General features: G+C 35.8%; 1 protein-coding gene and 1 pseudogene across 4 annotated transcripts in view; both read right to left on the reverse strand.

The window, feature by feature from the left end:
- LOC145290459 (uncharacterized) overlaps window positions 1–26,088 on the reverse strand; it is a 565,155-nt gene that overhangs the window by 502,616 nt on the left and 36,451 nt on the right. The window lies entirely within an intron of this gene.
- Window positions 9,258–9,401, reverse strand: LOC145243487 (U2 spliceosomal RNA; annotated as a pseudogene).

Raw genomic sequence — 26,088 nt, forward strand, 5'->3', positions numbered from 1 at the left:
AATACAGAACAAAGATCATAGTCACGAGAGGGATCGATTACAAGAAAACTTACGACAGGATCCTTCAAGCATTGATAATTGAGTGCTTAAGGGTGCATGAATTACCCGACAAGATTACCAATCTTATTTAAAAAAACAAAAAAAAACAATGTAAACATGGAGATGTAAACTGAAAATGGAAGGAGAACATCTGACTACGATAACAATAGAGAGAGGCATGTTCTAAGGAGACTATCACTTCTACCGTAAGTCATAGCTATTATACCATCCAACCCCATACTTAGGAAGTGTTATGCCGTATATAGCTTTGCAGACACAGAACAAAGAATAAATTATCTCCTGCATTTGAACGACCTGAAGCTATTTGCCAAAAGCAAAAATGAACTGGAAAAGTTGATAAATAGGACCATCTAAATGTAATTCGGAATGGGAAAGAAGGAACTGCTCAACCTAGAGATGGTGGCACTTGGCAAACACGATAGCTACAACATATTTGGGTGTTCTCTAAGCAAACACTATGCGATCCACAGAAATGAAAGAGAAGTCTAAGAAAGTGTATTTTAGTCCGACTTTCAAGCTCGACACAATAGTGTCATCCAATGAAATTTAAAAATAAATACCCCTTTTTGCATCTCTGATGATCGGGCGATCCCATCATTAAAATTGGTCGATAAGATAAATTGTTTTGATGTATTATTTTACATATAGATAACAACGGCAGCAATAATCAGAACAATAACGGCAACGGCAACGGCACCAGCTTGGAATATGTTAAAGAAACGACAATATACATACTCAGACAACCCCCCCCTTCGAAGAAACAGTGTGGTTCAAGTAGCGGTTGGTGCCACAGAAAATGATCCTGAAGGGTCAAGGAGGATGGAAAGACTGAGGAGGGAGAATGCTATCCGGATCTTCACTGAAGACCACAGAGAGCACTGGAATCTTGGGCAAGCTCTTTGCCACTTAAACTATAGAGAAAGCCAGCGGCCATTATCAGCGAGAAATCAATGGTAAGCGATTGTGGCGATAATGCAAGATGATTTGTGACGTTGATAGAAAGAAGCGTAAAGTACTGAGAATCTGAAGAGACTTGCTGTCTTTCATATACCAGAGAATACCACCTATTTTTATTATAGAGCGATCACTATCAATGACGTGCGCGCTCTTAGTGAGCAAATAATATTATCGACGATAATGTGTAGCATATTTACATGGAGAAGGAGAGACATTAGTACGCTATGTAGATAAAATTCAATTCGATTTATTTGGCAGAAAATAAAACAAGAATGCCTCAATTGCCATGTAAGGAAACGGTGGTAAAAAGTTTACACAGAAAGAGGATACAGTAGCGCTTATCCAAAATTACTTGAATTGTTACGTTGTTAGTGCATTTATTACTTCTCTTAGAAGTCTATTCCAACATCCAGCGATTCTGATTGAGAAAGTGGCCTTCCTTCGATTCAATCGAATTTTATTTTTTTTACAAAGGGGTTACCACATATCAAGGATAAGAGTTAATGTGTGTATTATAGTCACTGAGACAGTTGCGTAATAATCGTTTGTGGTGGTAATTGGTATAATAAGATTATTTACGAGGATGGTCGAATAAGAACTTGTTTACATTGGACTTGAATCAATGATATTGTAGTCAACTGGAAAGCAGACCAGCGGAATAGAATTCCACAGGCGAGCAGTTATAGGAAAGAAGCCATGTTTATGGAATTCATGTTTAGGTTTAGGCAGCGATAGAGAGTAGCGGAATTTATTGATAATGATTTGGGCTGGACGAGTGTTTTTTTTATGAAAGACTGGCGAAGGGGAACTAAAGATTGGAGCTCAGTCGAACACTTGCCATGAAAATAGCGATAGAGCAGGTATAGGCTCGCAACGTCTTTTCTGTGGGAAAGAGGTTGCAGAGAAGAGAAAAGGATATCGCCTACTAGATTACGAAATCTGTTATTGGCGATGAAATAGTGTTTGTAGTGTTAGCTTAGAACTCTTCCTGGTTCAAGAGCAAATATGTCCTGAAGTATATCATAATGACCATTGATGAGATTTTAGGCCAAAATGAGACCACTATGCAATATATATATATATATATATATATATATATATATATATATATACATACATATATATATATACATATATATATATATATATCATTTAGCCGACAATAGTGCCATAAAACAACACCTAACACCACATATAAACCTACAGTCGTCCAACATTAGAAATATCTTAAGATATATATATATATATATATAAATAAAGAAATATCTTAAGATATATATATATATATATATATATATATATATATATATATATATATATATATATATATTTGTAAGTCAATAAGTCCTTATTCAAGCACGTCTGATTGAACACGACAGAGTTATTCATTTTTCCGATTTTTCTGGATATCTTTTCCATTCGCCGAGCGGTCTTTTTTAATTTCAGCTGGCACATTATATAAAATGGCGCCCAAAAGTTGTTGTTCGGCCTTCTTAAGCGCTTTCTATCGGTGCATCCGATTATCATCAGAAGCGATTGTTGTTGTTATCGTTTTCTTTTCCTTTGAGGCTTGGTGTATTTATAATTTTTTTTTAGTTATAAAGGAGGATGCAGGAGGGTTGGGGCGAATTATTTTTATTCTATTTTTTTAATTTCGATTTTCCTATTTTATAGTTTATTTATTTAGTTTCTTATTAGTTATTAAATACTGTTAATATATTTGTCCCGGTGTCAAATGAGATCCGGTTAAAAAGGGGCTGTAGTTTTTTGATAAGCATTCCTTCTAGTAATTTTAATCGTCGTGTGCAGTTGTTAAGGTATGGAATGTTAGTATTTTTAGTTAAGATATTTCTAATGTTGGACGACTGTAGGTTTATATGTGGTGTTATGTGTTGTTTTATGGCACTATTGTCGGCTAAATGATGAGTTATAAAATATATATGGCAATTAAGCTACACAGAATAGTCCGCGTTTCATCCACGCTAGGATTCATCAGGCTTAAATGAAGTCGTCATATACATATATATATATATATATATATATATATATATATATATATAGTAAAAATAAATAAATAAAGTATTTTACAATGTTTTCTTACTTTGGCATGAACGAATACTCGATTCTCTTGCGCCGTTCCCTTAATTACACTTTTTTTTAAACGCCTCTTGCCTTCCGTCTCTGCCACAAACATTAGCAACAATGCGAACCAAATTATTGATGCATGGCTTCCAAAAAATGGATCCCTACTGTTCTTATTTTTACGTGTTTTCTCACGATATCAACATATGACACAAGTTCTTTTTAATACGAGGGACACCAACTCTCCTGGAATAGAGAAGGGGCTGGAAGAGTAACAAAATATATACGGTAAAAGATTTACCGGCATTCCCCGATAGGGGCATTTCAACGACCAGCTATAAACTACCACCTCCATCCAGAAGGAGGCGAAAATTTCTGGGATGATGGTCTCTTCACACTGAACCGAAACATACGTCAATCGAACAAAGAAAGGTTCACTAAGAACCAAGACAGTCTTATCCGGTCGCCATCACAACTTTTTGTTCTCTAACCTGTTCTAAAATAAAGACAGGAAGTCAAAGTTTGTGTGTTTTTTTTTTATACACACGCAAGCACAGTAAAGTTTCACTAAATAATTTGCCGGCTAAAAATAACCGTCCATTCTCCTTTACTGGGGCCCTTTAAAAATGCCCTCGTTTCCTGACACAGTCCATCCCACTTCCTGTTACATTATTACCCTGGGAGGGGGCGTAAAAGATAGTGACGTTTATTACTGTGTATACGGGCTAAGGGGTGGGGAAGCGTTCCCTTTTAGGGTCGCATGTTCTGACAAACACGTATACTGGGAAGAAAATAAACGTTTGTCTAATGAACACATTTGTTGTTAGGTCACAGCACAAGACGAATACTACTACTACTACTACTACTACTAATAATAATAATAATAATAATAATAATAATAATAATAATGAAATGACTATGCTATATTGCTATAATAGCAATAATTATAGGAGAGATTGGAATCCAAGGGAAGATTGACACTATACAACGCATAACACTGATGAAAACTGCTATTATATTGAGGAAAATCTTCGAGCGCAGAAACCAACGGGTAAGTTGGAATGAAAATCGAACAAAAATATAGAAAAAGAAAAAAAATGAGTCAAAAGAAAGTGAAACTGTGAAAACTATTATCTGCCATCATATTCACAATGGCACAAGTCTTAGTTGTTATCACAAAACGTGTTCATGAAGGATAGAAGCAGATGATACTTGGAAGGAGGGCAGTATCCATAACTACCTTCAGTGGGAGGACACAGAAAATACTGAAATCTTTGAGAGGCTTAATGTCACTAAAATTCCAGAGGAAGCCAATGTTGTTATCAGCGAGAAATCAATGTGAGTGGTTGTTACGATCAAACAAAGTGATTTTCAATTGTTATCGAAAGAAGTTAGGAGTAGTGGAGATCCGAGCAATTACTAGCTATGATTCAAGCAAAAACTTCTAGTAGATGATGATGATGATGATGATGATGATGATGATGATGATGATGATGATGATATTAATAATAATAATAATAAGAAGAAGAAGCAGAAGAAATAATCATTATCCAAACATAAGGATATACACACATTGATTAGTACCAAAAAAGTAGCCATGAAGGGTCTGAGAGGATGGCAATACTGACGAGGAAGTATTACCCAGACCTTAACTATAAATGGCTGAATAGTTCTAGAATCAGGATAAAACTTATTTTCACTCAAATAGAAAAGCCAGTTTTAGGACTGCCAACAACCATTGTAAAAGAGTAATAAAAATGCAAAAGATTCGCATGCTCAGTACATCAAGTTTAAAGTAGTGGACCAGCGGCTTGACTCCCACCAGTTTTGGTGAATAACAAACAGGGTCTGAACAGAAGCGTATCCTCTATGCCTATGCATCATCAATGGACCTGAGATAATCTCGTCAGCATCTGAAAAAGCTAAAAACTTAGTAGCAAATTCTACCCGTTTCGATCAGTGTCGCCTACCCCCATATTCTCTCCTGTGACTGAAAACACACTAAGCGATATACACATTTGTGTACGTAATGTTGCCAAGCTTATCCTAAACCTTGTTTCTAGTAAAGCAACTGACCCCGACGGCATTCCAGTCATAGTGCTCAAAAAACTTCAAACAGAACTAGCTCCTATACTTACAAAGCTGTTTAAACGTTGTCTTAAAGAGAAATGGTTTCCAACACCTTGGAAAACTTCATCATTCTGCCCTGTATTTAAAAATTCCGGTGATCGATCATCTCTCTCAGCACAGATCAATCAGTGTTCCGTGCGTCATGAATAAATTGCTGGAAACTGTGATAAACAGATAAGGGTCAACCACCTCGGCAAAAATAACCTGCTAAGTGACATGCAATATGGTTTCCGTTCTGCAAGATCTACAGCTGATGTACTAACTGTTATATCACACCGGATTAGTGAATCGCTCGACGGAGGCTTTGTCTCTAGAGCAATAGCGCTTGACATATCAAAGGTTTTTGATAGAGTATAGCATAAAGGCCTACTTCACAAGATCGCCAGCTGTGGAATAGCTGGGAATGTCCACTCAGTTATAAAACCCTTTCTCTCTGATAGGCTTATAAGAGTAGTCGTTGATGGGCAGAAAGAAGAAACACTATTAATGTTGGTGTCTCTCAGGGTTCGATCCTGGGTTCAACCCTGTTCCTGATATTCATCAACGATCTCCCAATCTCCCGATCTCTTCTTAGGTCAGTTGTAGACATTTATGCAGACGACACAACAATCTATGGTGACACTTCAAAGGCCAACTATGACAAAGATCTTTCTGATTCTTTCTCTCCACATCTTGAGAACGCGGTGCAATTGGGAAAAAGGTGGTTGCTTAATTTTTATGCATCGAAAACCAAGCTTCTCACTTTTCATCATAATATCTCTGATGCCCACCACACCCCAATTGAATGGATCTAGTCTTGGGGAAGCTCTGTGTCTTTACAAGCTTCTGGGACTGACATTCACTTCTGATCTGAAATGGAACACATACATCAAACCGGTTGCCAAAATCGCTGGAAAGATGGTTGAATCCTTCTACTTCTCCAGTAAGTATCTCACTCCCGATGTGATCCCCTATATGTATAAGAGCCAGGTGCGTCCTACAATGAAGTACTGTTGAGTTGGAACAATTAGATTGACAGCATTGCAAGGACCGCTGCGAAAAAGGTAGACTCTCTCTACCGCGCTAGAAAACTACTAACACCTGAAAGTATCCTGTACCTCTATAAGGCCACCATTCGCCCATTTATGATTTTCACATTTGGGCTGGTGTATCTGCTACTTGTCTCTCGCTCCTAGACAAGGTTAAAAAGAGAGTCGCCAACCTGATAGGTCCTGAACTGTCATCTAAGCTTCGGCCTCTGTCCCATCGACGAAATGTTACATCCCTCTGCCTGTTCTACAAGTATTTTAATTGTGAATGCTCTGACGAACTGCAAGCACTTGTGCCCCAACGACATAAACACTCTTGACAAACCCGATAGGCAGCTAAATCCCACCCCCACACAGTAGAGATCCCTAGATGTAAAAGATCTTTCTACTCCAGTAGTTTCTTCCCAAAAACCGCTAGATTTGGGAATTCCATTACAAGTCCCTGCTTTCCCAACTGTACTGACATGCAGAAGTTCAAGTGTAACGTGAACCGACATCTTGCTTCCCAACTCCCTACATAGTTCTCACGTAGTTTTTGCCCCTGATAGTAGGCCTCTACACCAAAGTGGCAATGTGCCTTGTTTGGGGTGAAAATATAATAAAAAAATTTTTTTAAATATTGTTGATCAGGTTATTGGATACTCAAGGAAAAGTAGGAGGAAGAGGATGATGATGAAGATGAGGAGGTTGACGACAGTGAAGAAGACAGTGCTTTTATGGAACACATTTGGAACTTTTATTACACCACTTCGAATGAGTATCCTGTTTAATTTGAGAGCATTATATACATTTAAAAGTGATTTATTTTAAACTTATAAATGGGGGGATAGAAAGTCACTACCAACTAAAGTGAATGTTTATAGCGAATGTCAAGTATTCTTGTTCATTTGTGCCCCTAAGCAAAATAAAGCATCATTTCTTGGAGGAGTTATTATTCTAGAAAAAGAAACGTGTTTTTTTTTTAGATTTGAGTTGTCGAAAATAATACAAACCGAAATGTTTTATATTCGTTTAGACATTCTTTTTAAAATATTTGGTACTGCTGCAAAATACGGACCGTGCTGAAATAATGATGTTATTCAGAATTCCATTTTTAACATGGGTTGGGATTTCTATTAACTATTCTGTCCTTTCACCTAACAATTTAATGATGATGATGATGATGATGATGATGATGATGATGATGATGATGATGATGATGATGACGACGACGACGATAATAATAATAATAATAATAATAATAATAATAATAATGAATAAATAAATAAATAAATAAAAGCTACCATAAAACAGAATTTAACTCGAAAATCCAATCTAAAAAATGGCACGGTCTGTATTCTGTATAAGTACTAAAGATATTTTCAGAAAATGCTGTAAATATAGTTAATGTCATTAAAGGAAACGTTGAGATATCCCATAATTTAATCATCGTAAAGTCAGTTATCCCAATTAGTCATTACTAAAATGCAAGGCAATCCTGCAGTTGATTTTGAACTCTACGTGATTGACCTCTTGCTTTGCAATTCCCGCCCCCGTTTCCCCGACAATGTTAACATGCAGAAATTTAAATTGAAATGAATCAAGGAACTTGCTTACTCCTCAACTCCCCAGTTTAGTCGCCTCTCCTATAAATCTGACTCATATCGCAGTAGCCCCGTTATGCTTCAGCGGCAATATGCTTTAACTCGGATGGATAAAAGTAAACACCAAAATGAAAGTGTCATGAGCAACGCTTTCTAATACAAGTATTAATTATTAGTTATTGTATTAACTATTGTATTAACTATTAATTCACCTGCCAAAAGTTTAAATAATTCTTCACTCTCTTATTTTGTCCTTTTAATCTTCACATTCCATGAGCGATGTTTCTGACAAAGAGAAAAGAATTGCTGTTTTCTTGGTCGGAATCTATCCACATATCACTTATTATTGGCTAGTTTTTGATCCGGATGAAGTATTTTTTATCTATTTCTTTTTTAGCTCCTTGCATCAAGTGGCTTCATGTCTTGCCTGGAGCGATTTTCATTAAAAAAAAAACGCGTAATAGGTTACATACTAGTCTGCGTTCATTTCCTGCGGTGCAATAAATCGTTTACCATAGCGATTATGTTTTAGATATTACAAAATCAAAAAATCAAAAAAATCAAAAAATCAAATAAATAAATAAATAAATAAATAAAAATAAATGAATAAATAATTATTTTTAAATAAATAAATAAAAAGCCAATAAAAAGTCAATATCCCCTCCGTAAGAATAATATGGATTTCACTTCTCACATTCCTTCAGTCATTTTATTTCGAAATGCCTGCAATTTAGGAAATAGAAACAATCCCGGCATTGTCTCCATGTCAGAGAATAAAAGTCAAGAAGCGATTAAGCTATCATTTTGTCTTGTTTTTTGTTTTGTATTTCGTCTTTTTTATTTGTTTGTTTTATAGAATAAAATAGGTGTTTCTTTTCTCTAGAACAATTCAAAAATGCTTTCCTTTTCTTTCTTGTTTTACTACCTCGAAGCAACGTTGTAAATTGGGCCACTTTAGCATCATTAAATGGACGATTGTTATTCAACTATTTTACATGAACAAACAAAAAGGAAATTCTCAGAATAAACAGAATAAACAAACCCTAGTATTATTTTTTTTGTAACAAGATGAATATCAAACTGCAAAAGCCAAAGTTATAATTATTTTAATTTCTGGTGTTATATAATGAAAGGGAAATAGGAGTGTGTAAAAAAGATGAGAGTGACATCATTTACGTCACAGGAGACAAACTATCTCAGCTTTGATTTCAGCCCCAAAAGATTTGTGAGTGGATATCCTGTCAAATAACCACTGAATGGAGTTTGGGGTACATAAGAGCATGGATAATTAATACCACCGTCCATGTTTTCTGAGCTCCGAAAAATAATGATAAATAAATCAAAACATAGAATTCATTTTGTGGTTACTATTTACAATGCCTCCCCATGGGACAGAGTTAGACACCAGGGTCGTTTTTTAACGTAGAGAAAGGAACAAAAATTAAAAATTGTCTCAGTCGTGAAGGATTTTTCCTTCACTGACAGAGAACAAGAAATTGAAGTGTAGCATCTGAAGAACAGATGCTACACTTTGATCTTGGCCAGAAGGCCAAGAACGTCTGCCCTTATGGGATTGTGGTTATTACAACTCACTAGTCAAAATCCACATGCAACATAAAACAAAGATAGCTTACTATAAAAAAAAAGACAGGGCCATCACGCATATTAACCTACTCGAGCCATTTCCTATTGTCTACGTCATATTAAATAAACGTCGTTAATTAAGTTGGCGATCGCCAGCTGAGTACATTCCACGGTTTCCTGTTTGTTTCATTTCAATATTGTCTTTAACTGTAATGAAAATGAATATTCGTAAATTGATTTTCTTTCCAAATAATATGTTTAAATATTTTTTTCAAATTTGTTCATTTACATATTTTAAATAGGTCTACATATTTTCGCAGAAATAATCAATAAATATTTGACAAAAAGTGCATTAACTTATTTATTTGCAAAGAAAAGAGCAGCTTCCGAATATTTTGCCTTATTATATTTAAAAGCAATATTTTTTTTATCAAAACTTGTATAAAAATGAAATGAAACAAATAAGAAATCGTAGAACGTAATTGGGGGGGGGGTCGTCAACTTAACTAACGCCGTCTCATTCCTATGATGTGGCATGACGTAAACAACAGGCAATGCCTCGAGTAATTTAATATACATGATCACCTAAGACAAACATGAGAACTCACAGGTGATCTTTCAAAAGTTTGTATTCTCATCTGTGATCTGAATAATATTAAAGGTGATTGCAGTTATTTCTTTCCGATCTTAACCATTGATTGACACATGTTTCTTTGCTCAGTATTTTGTGATATATGCATTTATCTGATGCATTAGCTCATCTTTCAAATATTGCAATATTCACTATATTCCGTGCACAATTAATATCTTTGTGTCCGCCATTTATAACTTCTCTATAATGATTCTGCATCCACAATAGCCGAGCAGACAGTTTTAACTCCCAGGAGTACAACTGTATAGAGCTTAAAAAACAGATAAGTGTTATTTCAAAATGTTCCTTCTCCTAGATTAGTTGCACCACCGAGTCTTATCTACTCTACTATTTAAACCATACCTAGGAGGAGGGCAAATATAACCTTTCCCAATAATAATGCAAATAAAAAATTATTACTTCAAAATCTTCTTTCTTCTAGACTAGCTGCACTATCAAAACTTGGGAGTCTAGTCTATTCTCTATTTGAACAATAATAAAGTTATGAGAAGTATAATCATTATCAAGAATATTTGTGAAAGTTGTATAATGATCGCAACAGATTTTGAACAAACCATTATTGAACTTATATAACTTGACACTGTTTTAATCCAGTGACAGCGATGAATCCATGGTGGACTCCCTCTACCGTGCTACAAAGTTACTTACGCTTGAAAGTATCCTATACCTCTACAAGGCCACCATTCGCCCATGTATGGAGCACTGCTATCACATTTGGGCTGGTGTATCTGCTACTAGTCTCTCGCTCCTGGAAAGTGTTAAAAAGAGAGTTAGCGACCTGATAGGTCCTGAGCTGTCATCTAAGCTTTAGCCTCTGTCCCATCGACGAAATTTTACATCCCTCTGCCTGTTTTACAAGTATTTTAATGGTCGATGCTTTGACGAACTACGTCTTTGTACCTCCTCGACAAAAATACTCCTGACAAACAGCAAAGTCCCACCCTTACACAGTAGAGATCCCTGTATATAAGAAAGCCTTCTACTCCGATAACTTCTACCCCAGAACTGATAGACTTTGGAATTCTTTTCCGGGTTCCTGCTCCCCCAACGATACTGACATGCAGAAGTTCAAGTGTAATGTGAACAGATATCTTGCTGCTAAACTCTCTACATAGTACCATTGCAACCTAGGTCCCTGATAATAGCCCCTTACATCAAAGTGGCAGTATGCCTTGTTTGGGGTGAAAATGCAATAAAAACAACAACAAACAATAAAAAACAAACGTGATGATGAGCAGAGAAAAACCAGTTTTCTTTCCGAGTTTTCTTTCTTCCAGACTATTTGCATGCAAGATGTGTTAGAACAGAAAGACGAATGAAAAAAAAAAGATGTGGGGAAAGTATATTTGGATAGTTGAGCCATCGAAGTTGTTCAGAAGTTTTGTTATCTTGTTGATACCATTGAGAACATCAGAACAAATGTGTGACTGCAAGATTCAGGAAGTTCAGGAAACTTCAGCCATTATAAACCAGCAAAGCGTTACCACTGTCAGCAAAGAGAAGAGTCTATCAGACAAGTGAATGAAGTGAGATAATATATGGAAGTGAAATCTAGCGAGTTAGGGTTGAGGACATGCATTGCATGGATAGAAATGATATGAAAATGATATGATGAACGAGTAATGCAAGTCCTAAACACAGGTTTATATCTGATGACATTAGAGGAAGATTAAATCTGGGCAGTATAAGGAGATATGCGCAGAACAGAAAACTTTGATGGTGTGGCCACGTTGAAAGAATAGATGGTAGTTTTTGAGTTAGTAGATGTAGAACCATTGAAGTAGCAAGGCCAATTCACACGAAATCAAAGAAAATTCTTGAATTGAAAGCTATGCTTAATTCCAAAAGGGTTTCCGTTGGGTAGCTATTCTGTACAAGTCCTGGGGATGAAGAATTTTCAGTGGATAGCTATTTTGTAAAGGTACTGGACTTTATAATTTTGAATGCAAAGAGCCTTCTCGTGTTGACACGAAAAAATTATTTGCTGAAAGGCTTCAAGATTCAATATTTTTATGGGGCAATTCTGGTTTCTGATTGGTTGCTAGCAGAACGTGGCTTAATTTGATTCGTCAGCTCCTATCGGTCGTGTCTCTGAGGTGTTGGAATTAAAGTCTTCCTTTTAACCACCGAAAACCGTTAAATGTTCATGCAAAAAAAGAAGTTTTTCTTCTTCAGCTTGTAACGTTCTCAGCACACACAAAAAACGGCAATCCGCTTTCTCTTCCCGTTTCGACGTTTGTAGCAAATCCGTCTTTCTTTCTTTCCACTGACACGCGAATTAACCGTATGTTCGAACGACTCAGAGTCCGCAAAATCTTCCGTCCATGAAAGAAATATCGGCTCAAATTCGACCACGTCTTAATTTGCATGTGTTACCTTTTCGTTCCCTATTGGTCGGGTTTCGAGTTTGAATGTCGGTGACTTTTGACAATCACACGCCACCATTTGACTCTTGTTTCTATGACCGTTGTCACAGATCATCAGTAGAATTTTCCAACTTTCAGTGAATATATCCTCAATATAAAAAAATATTGCAATAAAAATCAAGGGAGTAAGTGATAAGGATGAACGTGAGAGAAAAAGGGATAAAATAACAACTTGATAAAATATAAGTTAGCTTGGAAGTCAATTCCTAAAATCCATCCAACATGACATTAAATTGAATATGATGATCACTCGTCTATTGTCCCAACCAAGGCTTGAGAATCCAGTCTATCCTACTATTTTGCCCATAACTAGGTGGGATAATATTGGAATTAAAACTTTTCTTAAGGTATTAGTGAAAATCCGCTGATGGAATTTGACCATAGTATGCCAAGTATACAATCAACGCTGATGACTATTAAATAATTTCCCCTATTAAAATAATTTCCACTATTAAATATTTTCCCCTATTAAAATAATTTCCACTATTAAAATAATAAGCTTAGTGAAATTAAAATATAAAACCGAGTAATTAGTTTCATGAATTCTCTAGAAGACTATGGAATTTGATCTATTGTGTTCAAGTCCACGTTAGTACTTTTGGGAAATTTCCGTCCACCTATGAGTAACACAGCAACATGTATTCAATGAACTGTATACAATAGGTCCTGAGTTTCGGCCTTAAATAACCTCAAAAAGGTTGATATGCCGTAAAAACAGACAAATTAAAAATTATGTAAGCAAACAATCGAACAAAAAAAAAAAAAAAAGAATAAGACATTTGGATCTTCCAAATAAACATTTTTTTTTTATTACCGAGTACTCGGAGCACGTTTTCAGCAGGACAATGAGTCGGATTATCAACAGTCATTCTAAAATTCCAAGTACATGAGGCAATCACCCCCACCTCTGTGACCTTCACCCCTTACTCAACAAATAACATTTGACTTTAACTAACGGATGCAAGAGTTCAGTTCAATTTGTGCTACTTGTTAATTAATGGGGAATTGAAGTGGAGTACGCATATAAACCGCTTAACAGGTATTTGTCGAGAGTCATGAATGGAGAAGACTCATAATTGCAAGTGATTGTACAGACTTGTTAATCTTAACTGTTTCAATAACTCTTTCTATTTGCTTTGGAACAAACAAGTAACAGAAAAGTGGACTTTTTCTCCTTAGTGTACTATTAAAGTTGTTTAACATCACCGGCCTCGGACGAACAACACCAGCATCCTTCCGGCACCGAAAGAAAACATCCCAGCAGGCTCTGAACTCCCTGGAAAGAGTGGGTAATACTCAATCGGGCCCGAGCAAAGGTTTCCAAAATACAGAACAACCTGCGCAAGTGCTGCTATGCTTAGTGTCCCTGCGATGCTGACGTACAGACTATTACACACATCCTCACAAATAGCCTTGACAAACCAATACCAACTTTACAACCGAAGAGTCGTTACGAGGCTCTTTGTACTCTATCGTTATTTCCAACAAGACCTCGTTTTCATATCACACTGAAGATAACTGTCGTTTCTCCCTCCGTATGCTGGGCATCAGGCAGAAGTTCCACATACAGAGCTTCTTTTCAAGCGCTTCTCATCTGTGGAATGCCTTACTATGGGATTGTTTTCTTGCCGATTACAACGTGGCTGTCTACAAAGCCACTATCAACAGATTCCTGTCATAAATTCTCTCCACAAGTCTCTAGTTCATAAATCATTCTCACTCCTCTGATAATGTTCTTCATCTCTCAGATGACTATCATTCCACCTCATTAATCCTTAGCCTTGAATAGCTTTTGGCTTTTATAAATGGTGACGCATCTTATAAAACTAAACGTTTGCAAGTTCAAAACCATCAGACATGGCAATACGTAATTGGACGAAAGAAAAAACAGAAGTATTAATCAGCATAGTAAGAGGTGAAATTTATTTTCGAAGCAAAGCAGACAAACGTGAAATCATATCTAAAAAAAAAATAACCAGTTGTAGATTATCTCTCGGCCTTTCTAATGTTCCTGAGATAAAATAAACAGCATATATTTTGCGTAAAAATGTTTTCATATTAATTATTGATAAACAACACTGATCTAGCTAGATTAATGACACCTGAAGAATAACAACCAGCTGTAACATTGTCCCGAAACCAACACGTTGTAGTTTTCAGTCGCACGCCAGACAAAAAATAGAAAAAGAACTTCAATTCACTTTTTGTAACAACGGCATTTATTTCCTCATTGTTATGATCGTGATGTAACCCACGTGATCTCGAACGTTATGCACACCTCTAACATGATCTCAGACGTTCTTCCCATCTCTAACGTGATTTCCTTTTTAAAGTCCTTCTTTTTCCTACTAGTGACGTCGTTTCGCATGCATTTACATATGTGCGTCCGCACTGTTACACACCCTCAACCAGATAAGTCTTCATCTTTTCAAGGAGTTTTCGATCATCACCATCGATCATAGAAAGTTCCGGCGAATCTGGATGGTATGCAGCATAATTTATTCCATTTTCTTGTCCTAATTTCGCATCCGTTGCTTTATACATCTTTAAATATATGTTTCATAAAAATAACATATATATAAAAATTACATACATAAAAGAAAAAGAATTAAAAAATTATCAATAATAGGAATTACAGAATTAATAAAATTAATATTTAAATTAATAAAATAAAGAAGTTCTAACAATATAAAAACAAATAAGTAAATTTTAATAAACTCATTGCCCTCCCGCTATTTTCTGCATGGCAGCTGGCCTAGCATCGTATTCTTTGTTCCGTTTTTACGGATTAGTTTTGGGTTGTTTTTCTTAAAAAAGAAAAAAAGAGAAAGAGATATACCTCTCGAAATTATCAAAAATATTTATCATCCCGGTCACGTTAAACAGTAAGTTCATATTTATATGTGAATGATTTTGAAAAGTAAATGGATATACGAAGATTTATAATCTTAATATGATCTTCGTTGATTTGCCTGCTTTCGTTCATATGTCATGTCATTTCAACATCTCCGTATTCTACATTTCTAACAGCCTTCTTCATTTTCAAGTGTACTTTGTTGAACTCGAAAATCTTTGTCTCAAGAATCTGCACAGTATTTCAAATAGAATCCTTGATTTAATTCATGGGGATAGTATACTTTCGTTTCGTCAGCCATGACTGGATAGAAGTTCGAAGTGATTCGCAATTATATTTACGAAATGTTGTAAAAATGATGCTCAAGATGGGAACAGTAGTCCGAAGAATATTTTTTACTGAATTATCTTCGTAATAACGAAAATAATATATTTTTCATTGGAAAACTGGGCCAGCGTTTGCATAAAAAAATCACAAAATTTTTCTAGCAGTTTTTGGCGTTTTACGTAAATTGCCTGGAAAATTTCGATGATAGCACAGTCCTTACTCTAGATAAATACGTAATAGCCTACACCATTAACAACTGCACTATTGAGGCAGTGATGCAGTTATTTCCTGTATGGACTGTGAGCTCAATGTGTTGTGCTTGGGTTGGCTATTACATCAGTTTCACTATAATGACCCCTATTGCGTCAATACTGAGTTATAAATTTGTAATGTAATGAAATGATAAAAATAACAAATATTTTAATTGATTGTATAAGTGACTATTTGCGTTGCTTGTTAACAGTTTATTTTAAAAAAATTTCTTCTACGAATTTTTTAAATAGTAAATTTTTACTCTTAATTGCATATCTATTGTGTATTTATACAGAATAAGAATTGTGATAAAATAATAACGTTATTCTTTACATGGGAAGGGGGGTTAGTAAATCATGAGGTATTCAAAGATTTTATGTTTTGAAATTTATTTACATGCAATAATAAGAAATTTGCAACAGTGTAGTAATCGATAATTCCCCCACTATCCAATAATCACGAGGTTGTTTGCACGGCAACCGAGAAGGCTAACATACTTGCCAGTCGGTTTGCCTTTAACTCCACATTGGACTCAGCAAACCACTCCATCCCTGACTTTCCTTTGCGGATAGATGCCACACTTGATGATCTGAAAATCACTCCCTCTCAAGTACATGTTATCATAAAAAACATAGACACCTCAAAAGCATGTGGACCCAATCCCATCCTGGCTGTGCAGCTAAAAAAATGCTCCATTGAGGTTGCTCCAGTTCTCTCCAAACTTTTCAACAAATGCCTTAACGAATCTTGCTTTCCTGACTGCTGGAAAACTGCTTCTGTAGTACCAGTCTATAAGAATTCTGGCGAAAGAACTGACCCATCATATTATCGCCCCAAAATTATTTTTTGCCAAATAATTTGAGTCCATAATAAATCAAGCTCTAGTTCATCACCTCACAGCTGCTAAACTTCTGATTGACCAACAATATGAATTTAGACAAGCTCGTTCTGCGGCAGATATCCTTACTGTAATCTCTGAACATATATACCATCCACTGGACAAATCAGGTGAGGGGAAAGCAGTAGCCCTAGATATATCTAAGACCTTTGACAGGGTTTGGCACAATGGTCTTTTTAGGAAAATCGGATCTTACAGTATCACTGGACGAATACTTAACATGATTGAATCTTTCTAAAATAAAAGAAGAATCCATGTTGTCCTCGATGGTCGTACATCTAAACAAAATATAAATGCGGGTGTACCTCAGGGGGCGATCCTTGGGCCTTCATTATTCCTAATATTCATAAATGACCTCCCTGATAAAATTGTTTCTGAGATGGGTATATTTGTGATGACACTACACTCTCTAACAGGCACAAAGCGAAAACACATGAACACATATCTATATATATATATATCTATATTTTTTTTTTTTACATGGAGGTCACCACTTATCAAGGCTCGGAGGCCACTCACGGATAAAGGTTATTGTGTGTACAGTAATCAATGAGAGAGTATTGTAGTAATCATTAGTAATGGAGATTTGATAAAGTGTCTTACTTAAGAGGGCAGTTTGTCAGGAATTTGTTTATGTTGGACTTGAAGACCTCTAAGTTGTAGTCAGGTGGGAAACAGGCAAACGGAAGAGAGTTCCACAGTCGTGCACTTCTGAGAAAGAAGCTTTGCTCATGGAATGTACGTTTGGATTCAGGCACAGATAAAGAGGGTGAAAATTATTGATAGTAGTTCAGCCAGACGAGTGTTTCTCATGAAAGATTGATGAGGGGGGACGAGAGATTGGAGCTCAGACGAGCACTTGCCATGGAAATAACGATAAAACAAAGACAGGCTCGCAACGTCTCTTCTGTGGAAGAGAGGCTGCAAGGAAGAGAAAAGGGCATCCCACACTAAACTACAAAGTCTATTTCGTACTCTGTCAAGGCAGGATAGGCTGCTTTAAGCAGCTCCTGCCCAGATATGGCAGCAGTACTCCATCCTTGGACGTACTTGGCTTTTATACAGATAGAGAATTGCATCAGTAGTGTGATATCTTCTGGAGCGGTAGAAGGATACCACCATTTTTCCAGCGTCCTTGGCAACGGACCTGATGTACGTGTTCCATTTCAGATCTGGAGTAAAGGTGAAACCCAGAAGCTTGTCAAAACATGGAGCCTCCCCAAGATGAGAGCCATCCATTTCAATTGATGCCAGATGGGGATCAGAGCGTTGATGTAAAGATAGAAGCTTGGTTTTGGATGTATTAAAAGTAACCAGCCACCTTTTCCCCCACTGTACAATGTGCTCAAGATCAGAGGAGAGAGAATCAGAGAGAACATTGTCATTTACGGCCTTTGATGTGTAGCCATAGATAGTCGTGTCATCAGCATAGACGTCAACGAATTATTTAAGTATGTGTTTTGGGAGATCATTGATGTAGATCAGGAAGAGAGTTGGGCCCAGAATGGACCACTGAGGGACTCCAGCATTAATACTGTGGGCCTCTGATTTTTGCCCATCAACCACTATTCTTATGAACCTATCGGAGAGAAATGATTTAATGATTGAGAAAATATTTCCAGTGATACCGTGGCTGGAAATCTTGTGAAGTAGACCCTTATGCCATACCTTATCAAAGGCCTTCGATACGTCAAGAGCAATTGCCCTGGAAAGGAAGCCTTTGTCAAGAGATTCACTAATCCTATGAGATATAACCGTTAGCACATCTGCGGTAGATCTTGTGGAGTAGAAACCATATTGCGTGTCACTAAGAAGGTTATTTCTGCTGAGGTGGTTGACTACTTCTTTATTTAATATGGATTCCAACAACTTACTCATGACACACAGGAGACTTACTGATCTGTACTGAGAGGGAGATGACTTATCACCTGAATTCTTAAATACAGGGCATACTGATGAGGTTTTCCAAGTTGTTGGAAAGCACTTCTCCTTAAGGCAAGTCTTAAACAGTTTTGTAAGTATGAGGGCAAGTTCTGGTTGGAGCTTTTTAAGCACTATAACTGGAATACCGTCAGGGCCAGTTGCTTTACTGGAATCAAGGTTCTTGATTAGCTTGGTGACTTCACACACAGATATTTGTATGTTGCATAGCGTGTTGTCTGTTATAGGAGGAAATACGGGGAGTTGATAGCCTTCATCGCATAGGGTAGAATTAGCTGCAAAGTGTTTGGCAAATAGTTTAGCCTTTTCTGATGCTGACGAGATGACCTCAGGTCTATTGATGATGGTTGGGATAGAACACACGCTTCTGTTCAGAATCCTGTTTGCTATTTGCCAAAACTGGTGGGAACCAAGCCGCTGCTCAGCTACTTTGGATTTAATGGACTGAGCATATAGCTCTCTTGCATTTTTTATTACTCTTTTACAGTGGTTGCTGGCAGTCCTGAAAGCAGCTTTCGTCTCAGTACATCTATTACGTTGGTAGCTATGGAAAAAGTGATTTCTGTGCACGATGGCAGCAGCACATTCTGGGGAGAACCATGGCTGGCTGTTAGGTTTTTGTTGGAATCTTTTTGATGGTATGAATCGGTTTATGCCTACAAGTAACCATTCGGTCGGGTCTGATACTATAGAGTACACATCCATGTTTCCTTCAATAATTACAAGAAACCTTCTCAACCACCAATAACTGTGACTAAAGACACATTACCTGAATTTACTTCTTTCAAACTCCTCGGCCTAACGTTCACAGAGAACATAAGCTGGAACAGATACAATGAGAGCATTGCCAAGGCTGCTGCAAAGCTAGAAAGCTACTTACAAATGCTTAAAAGTATCCTGTATCTCTACAAGGTCACCATTCGCCCATGTATAGAGAACTGTTGCCACGTTTGGGCTGGTACATATGCTACTAGTCTCTCGCTCGGATAGGGTTCAGAAGAGAGTCGCCAACCTGATAGGTCCTGAACTGTCATCTAAGCTTCAACCTCTGTCCCATCGACGTAATGTTGCATCTCTGCCTGTTTTACAAGTATTTTAATGGTGAATGCTCCAACGAGCTACAGGCTCTTGTACTCTCTCGACGTAAATACCCCCGACAAACCCTACAAGCAGCAAAATCCCACCCTACACAATAGAGATCCCTAGATGTAAGAAAGCCTTCTACTCTAATAGTCTCTTCCCCAGAACTGCTAGACTTTGGAACTCCCTTCCGGATTCCTGCTTTCGAAACTGTACTGATATGCAGAAATTCAAATGTAATGTGAACAGATATATACTCCGTACATAGTATCCCTGCAACATATGTCCCCGATAGTAGCCCCCTATATCAAAGTTGCACTGTGCCTTGTTTGGGGTTAAAACTGAATAAAAAAATATATTATAGGTTAAGAGATTCCCTTAACAAGATCCATTCTAGTTTTATAATAATTTGGTTTAATTAACAATTTAAACAATACTGTAATAATTAAATTAAACTTTAACAGGCACGACCTTAAAAAAGACCCCATTTGAGGGATGTGGATAATATGGTGTTGTCCATTAGTTTAGCATCGCTCCCAGGTCCACTTTGGTCCAGAGTGATAATACCTGTCATGGCATCTAGTGCTACTAGATTAGGCTATCTAAAGGTGCATGTCTCCTGACCAAAAAAGGCACCATTGATGTGATTGATTTTTTATCAGTGCAAAACTCAATCATGTTCTGCAAATCAAAATCAAACACAATATTTTTCCTTTCTACAAAACAACGAAATCAAGCACCATGAATAAATATTTCAAGATATTTCAACTTGAAGCAAAAAACTTTTGCAAAACTTACTCGGAATTAAATAACCCAAAAGGAATGATATGCCGTAAAACAAAACAATCAACCCATAGACTTATATATATATATATATATATATATATATATATATATATATATATATATATATATATATATATATTCACAAACTTGTTTAGGAGAAGGGAAACTAAAATATAATGCCTCTGTAGTACCTTTTGAACCACAAAGAATACAAGCTCTTAAAGAATTCTTGTTTCAGAAAGTCACTATTTAACAGATTCTCACTGCAGATAATATGAAGCCAGTTAAGGAGGGTACTCTTCAAAGGTACAAGCAAAGCTGAGAATGACGCCTCAGGCAACCGGCAATATTTAACGGACTCTCTATCGCAAAAAAGGATGTAACGCTTTCGAGTGTGCACTTCCTAGATTCAAGCTGGGCCACATCTTATCTTGATAAAGAAGGGGCCGATTGTCGAGAATAAACACTAGATTACCAGAAGCTGTCAAAGAAAACCGCAACAAATCATCATCATCATCATCATCATCATCATCATCATCATCATCATCATCATCATCATCATCATCAGTTCAACGTTCGTTTCGCATGCTGGCATTTGTAGGATGGACTTAAAAATTTAGTTTTAAACTTACTTATCTCTGGCTATTTCTTTATTTCTCTTTTTCTACTTTTTACCTCTACTAACTCAAGAAGTCTCGTTTATTCTTTCAATGTGACCATACCAACGAACTTTCCTGTTCTGTATACATCACCCTATGCGGCTCAGATTTAATCTTTCTCTGAAGTCAACCGATTTAGGCCTGCCTTCAAGATTCATGTTTACACACCCGTCACATTATTCTTGATTGATGTGACAGTAATAGTTAATCAACGTTGGGCTTGGTCATTACCAGATGGGTGACAAATTTAGAAATATTAAATGCATGACCAATTTAGGAATACCAGGCGCTGTATGTGGGAGGATGTCGACACCTCCCTGCAAGAGCTGCACAAACTTAACATCGTCATCTTCCCTAATGGGGATATACATGTGACTGGGGACCGTTTGTGAATTTCATATACACATGAAATTTCCTCCTTTGGAGGAAACCAATTAAACCCGCCATGGGTTAGTGCCGCAGTTTCATTTTATTTCATTTAATAGGTGGTGTGGAAATTTTCGGCCAGGCCACACACCGATTATTTGTGATATTATACTGAAGAAAGCTGAAACTGTATATTTTAACAAGTTGCATTAGCCAGCTGTAAGTGTCAGCTAGTTAATGTGATTTTTACGGTACTTTATAAACAACATCCTGACATTTTGTAGAAGCACCAATGAGGAAAAATATTTTGTGTATCGTGTTGTAATGAATATTTGGTGTTTGTCTTTAACTGAAACTGCCTTATAAATGTTATCTTTTTTCTTTCTTTTTTTTTTAATATATGAGAAATCGTTTTTAAAAACAAATGTAACAAAGCATACACGAACACGCATGAAAATATTAGCGGCAACCGAAGGATGGATGGAACGTGATAGTATTAGCAGCAGCAGGAGCAGCATTTGAACACGTATGCAAATTGGCAAGTGTGCTCGCGCTTTCATCTGGAGAAAAAGAAAAAAGGACACCATGTGACTGGAAAAGAAAAAAAGTTGACGCAGAAGGAGACGGACGTGTAAAGTGAAGGCGAGAAATGGGCTGGCTGTGGCCAGTGGGCGGTCGAAAAAGATGGACGTATGAGAAATGGCTGTCTACGGCCGGCGTATTGTGGAGCAGAAGCAAAAGCTGGTGTCGAGACAGGGAGACAGAAAAACGATAATAAACGACTTGAGTTAAAAATAAAAATAAAAACCGAGTCGGTTTTTATTTTTATTTTTGTTTATCTCTTCTTTTGCGACCGTACCCACGTTACACAAATTCGATGCTAAAAGATTTTTATTTTAATAAATAAGACAATATAAATAGAATGGTGTTTTTCTTTTTTTTTATTTTATATTTGTGTAGAGAATACGTTAGTACGTATGCAAGGGTAACAGATCAAATGTTTCTACATAGCAAAGCACCGACGATGTGAAAATATAAGAAATTATTTTTAAAATCGAATTCGATGCTAGTTTTTTTAATAACTGAACATAATAAAAATCAAATATTTCGGTCGACTTCGACCTTCTATAAATAATTTGTTTCAAACATTGTTTTACATGGACTAGATAAGACATACAATCCATTCATTAGCAGAGTCTTCTCATTGCCCATTAAAGCACACCTGATTGAACACTGAATGCCTTTTCCTATCTCAACAAAAGCAAAGAATAACCTTTTGTTCTAGCGGGGATATTTTTCTTATAACTGTCTAAGAATAAAAATAACATCCGGTGTGTCACGCCCAAGCGTGTCGTTGATTTCAATATTCACTGTCACTATTGTTGGTTTTAGTTTTTCTTATTTATATGGCGTTTATCACTCTTCTTTCTGTCTCTCTATTTATTAACAATCACACTGAATAAAATAAACTATAAAACTCAAGATAGGAATAATCCATTATTTATATCAACAGAAGGAAATATCACCACGGATAGTAATACTGTTTAACCCATAGCTGCAAAGGAAAAAAAGATATGGAAATTTGATACTTGGAAGAAAGAGACTAATATAAATTTGTCTTTTTATTTATTAGTCTTTATTTAACGGGCTTTTCAACCCCACTTTTCTCCAATTTGAAAAATTTAACCGGAACTCCATGGGTAATTTAATGTGTCATTTTTTTTTTTTTTGGTATCTATATAATAATATGCTGCAACAATTAAATGTTCGTACGTACGTTATCACTCCCCACCCTTTTTTAAAGATGGGTTTACTCAATCGCCGGCGATGTAATGCAAAATAATTAATATTTTACATTTCATCTAATGCCGTTCATGTGTCAAATGTGACACGAACTAAAATACACTTTCTTTGTATAAGATCAAAGTGTAGTGTCTGTTTTGTGCTAAGATGGTACAAAAACAAAAAAATAAATAAATACCGTGAGTTCTGCGTGAAAGAATGGAAATCTGTCACAAATGAAGGCTTTTAAAGAAAGACACCCCCTAATAAAGAAGATATATTCTGAAACTACATGAGCAGAATACTTAGATAAATACAATTTAGTTTGAGAAAAAATGGTACAATAAAATTGTGTGTTTTGTGTTTGCACAGGACGTCCACTGAATAGAAAGTTTTAAGCCTGGCAGCAATATACAACAGATGAAGGATTCAATTGTGGAATTTCAACTGGTTACGCTAATATATATATATATATATATATATATATATATATATATATATATATAACTACTTCATTTACTCACATAAAATTAAAATATGAAAGTATAGATTTATGCGTAAACTTTAAGTATTTACTTCAAAAGTGCTCAATACGTAGGTAGAGCTAGCGCCTGACGAATCCTATAGTGGATGAAACGCCGAATATTCAGTGTAGCTTAATCGCCATATATATTTTATAAATTACTATATATATATATATATATATATATATATATATATATATATATATATATATAAAGTTGAATGTGTGTGTGTGTGTGTGTGGTCACGAATAGGCTCCTATATGGTTGACTATTTTAAAAAAACTGATTACATATAATGATAGAAGATGTATTGAGACACGGGAATGGGTATGTTTGATCTGGTAGAACGGTGGTTCATTAAAATTGTGGGGTCTGCATTCGCGACTGGTCCACAAAGTATGGAAATAAAAACGTTACAAATTTTAAAAAAAAACCGTTTACAAGTGTTTTTAATATAGATGTACATAAGAATACTTTAATAAGTATGTTTTAAAACCATCCCTATATAATAAAATCGTCGGGGCTGCGTTCACGCCTGGCCTCCATAGAATGGAAATAGGCACAGACTTTAATAAAGACTTTTCATATCTATCTGCGTAAGTATACTTTGATAATTATGTTTCAGTTTGAAGAAATATAGTATAATAAAATTATGGGGTGTTCGTTCACGCCTGACCTCCATAGAATGGAAATATGTCACAAAGTTTAACAAGGTTTTTTAATATAGATCCACAGAATATTGTGATAAGTGTTTCAGTGTGAACAGGTATGGTATAATAAATTAGGGGGTTTATCTATTCTATTTTTACTTTCATCATATTTTGTTTTGTGTAAATATCTATACTCAGTCAATGAATTACAATAAAATTAATAATCAACCCCCACCCCTAATTTCACCGAAACAACACTAAAAACATTACATAAAAATAAAAAATAAAAAGTCAATTTAGCGTTTCAACATTTGAACAACGCTCGGCTGAAACCGATGATTGCCGGTCTCACCCGATCCATGCTTGACGGGAATTCCCGAAAATCAGTCCCCAAAATTCTACGTTTCGAATGCATGCATTTTTTTTTTTTTTTTTTTTGCAGACGTTACCTGGCAATTACGAAACATAACTATATATATTTTATTCATTTATCGATTAGATGAACAACTATCGATACTAAACAGAAAACGACAATTTTTTTCTGAATGCATTTACTATTTTTAGTTTTTCTGATAGAGCATTTTTACACACGACATTATGCCAACAAAAAATACAGGTTTATTTCTAAAAAAAAAAAATATGTCTCATATATTTTATTCGGACTATTATTCTCATCTTCCCGAAAAATTGAGTCATGGAAAAATCTTTAACAAATATCTTAGTGACCCCTGTTTTTAAAAAATATTTTTAAATGTTATTTAAAATATTGGTGCTAGCGCGGATCACTCTCTGCACTATCTTTTAAATCGTATTTCCAAGTTTAATTAAAGTTTTATGATATGTTTTTTTTATTCAATTGTAAGGTTGAAGTATAGAATAGGTACAAAACACCCTCCCCATGTTAAAAATGGCTTTTTAAATAATAACGTTATTATTTACGTCCGGATCACTCTCTGCACTGGTACCAAAATATTTTAGATAACACGAGATATTTTCCATTTATCATATAAATACACGCACTCGGTTATCTTCGACACTTACTTCACTTGCAGTAGAATAAGTAATTTCCATGAATATGATTTTCATAACAAAAACAAAAGCAAAACATGTATTCACGTTCGAATCCCCGACTGATGAAAATCCGCCAAAATAGTCAGATTGTCGTCTGCCACTTATTTCAATCCAAACACCGCTACGAGACTATTTAAACACATGAAAGGTTGACACGAAAGCAATCATTCAAATATAAACAGAAGTTTTCTTTCTCATTATATTTTAAACGAAATTAAATAAAATTTGATGTTGCTCTAAAAATGAAATTTTATTTAGAAAGTTTCGTTCATCCCCGCCCCCGTATCGATACAAGTGCCAATCGACATTACTTTCTCTTTAAATTAATACATCTATTTCCTTGAGAGAAATTTCTTTTCTCCAAATAATATCCTTAATTTACATAGCTTCTTCCTT

This window comes from Euprymna scolopes, chromosome 2 (genome assembly GCF_053919585.1).
Source record: "Euprymna scolopes isolate OS-2025 chromosome 2, ASM5391958v1, whole genome shotgun sequence".
NCBI classification, from domain to species: Eukaryota; Metazoa; Mollusca; class Cephalopoda; order Sepiida; family Sepiolidae; genus Euprymna; species Euprymna scolopes.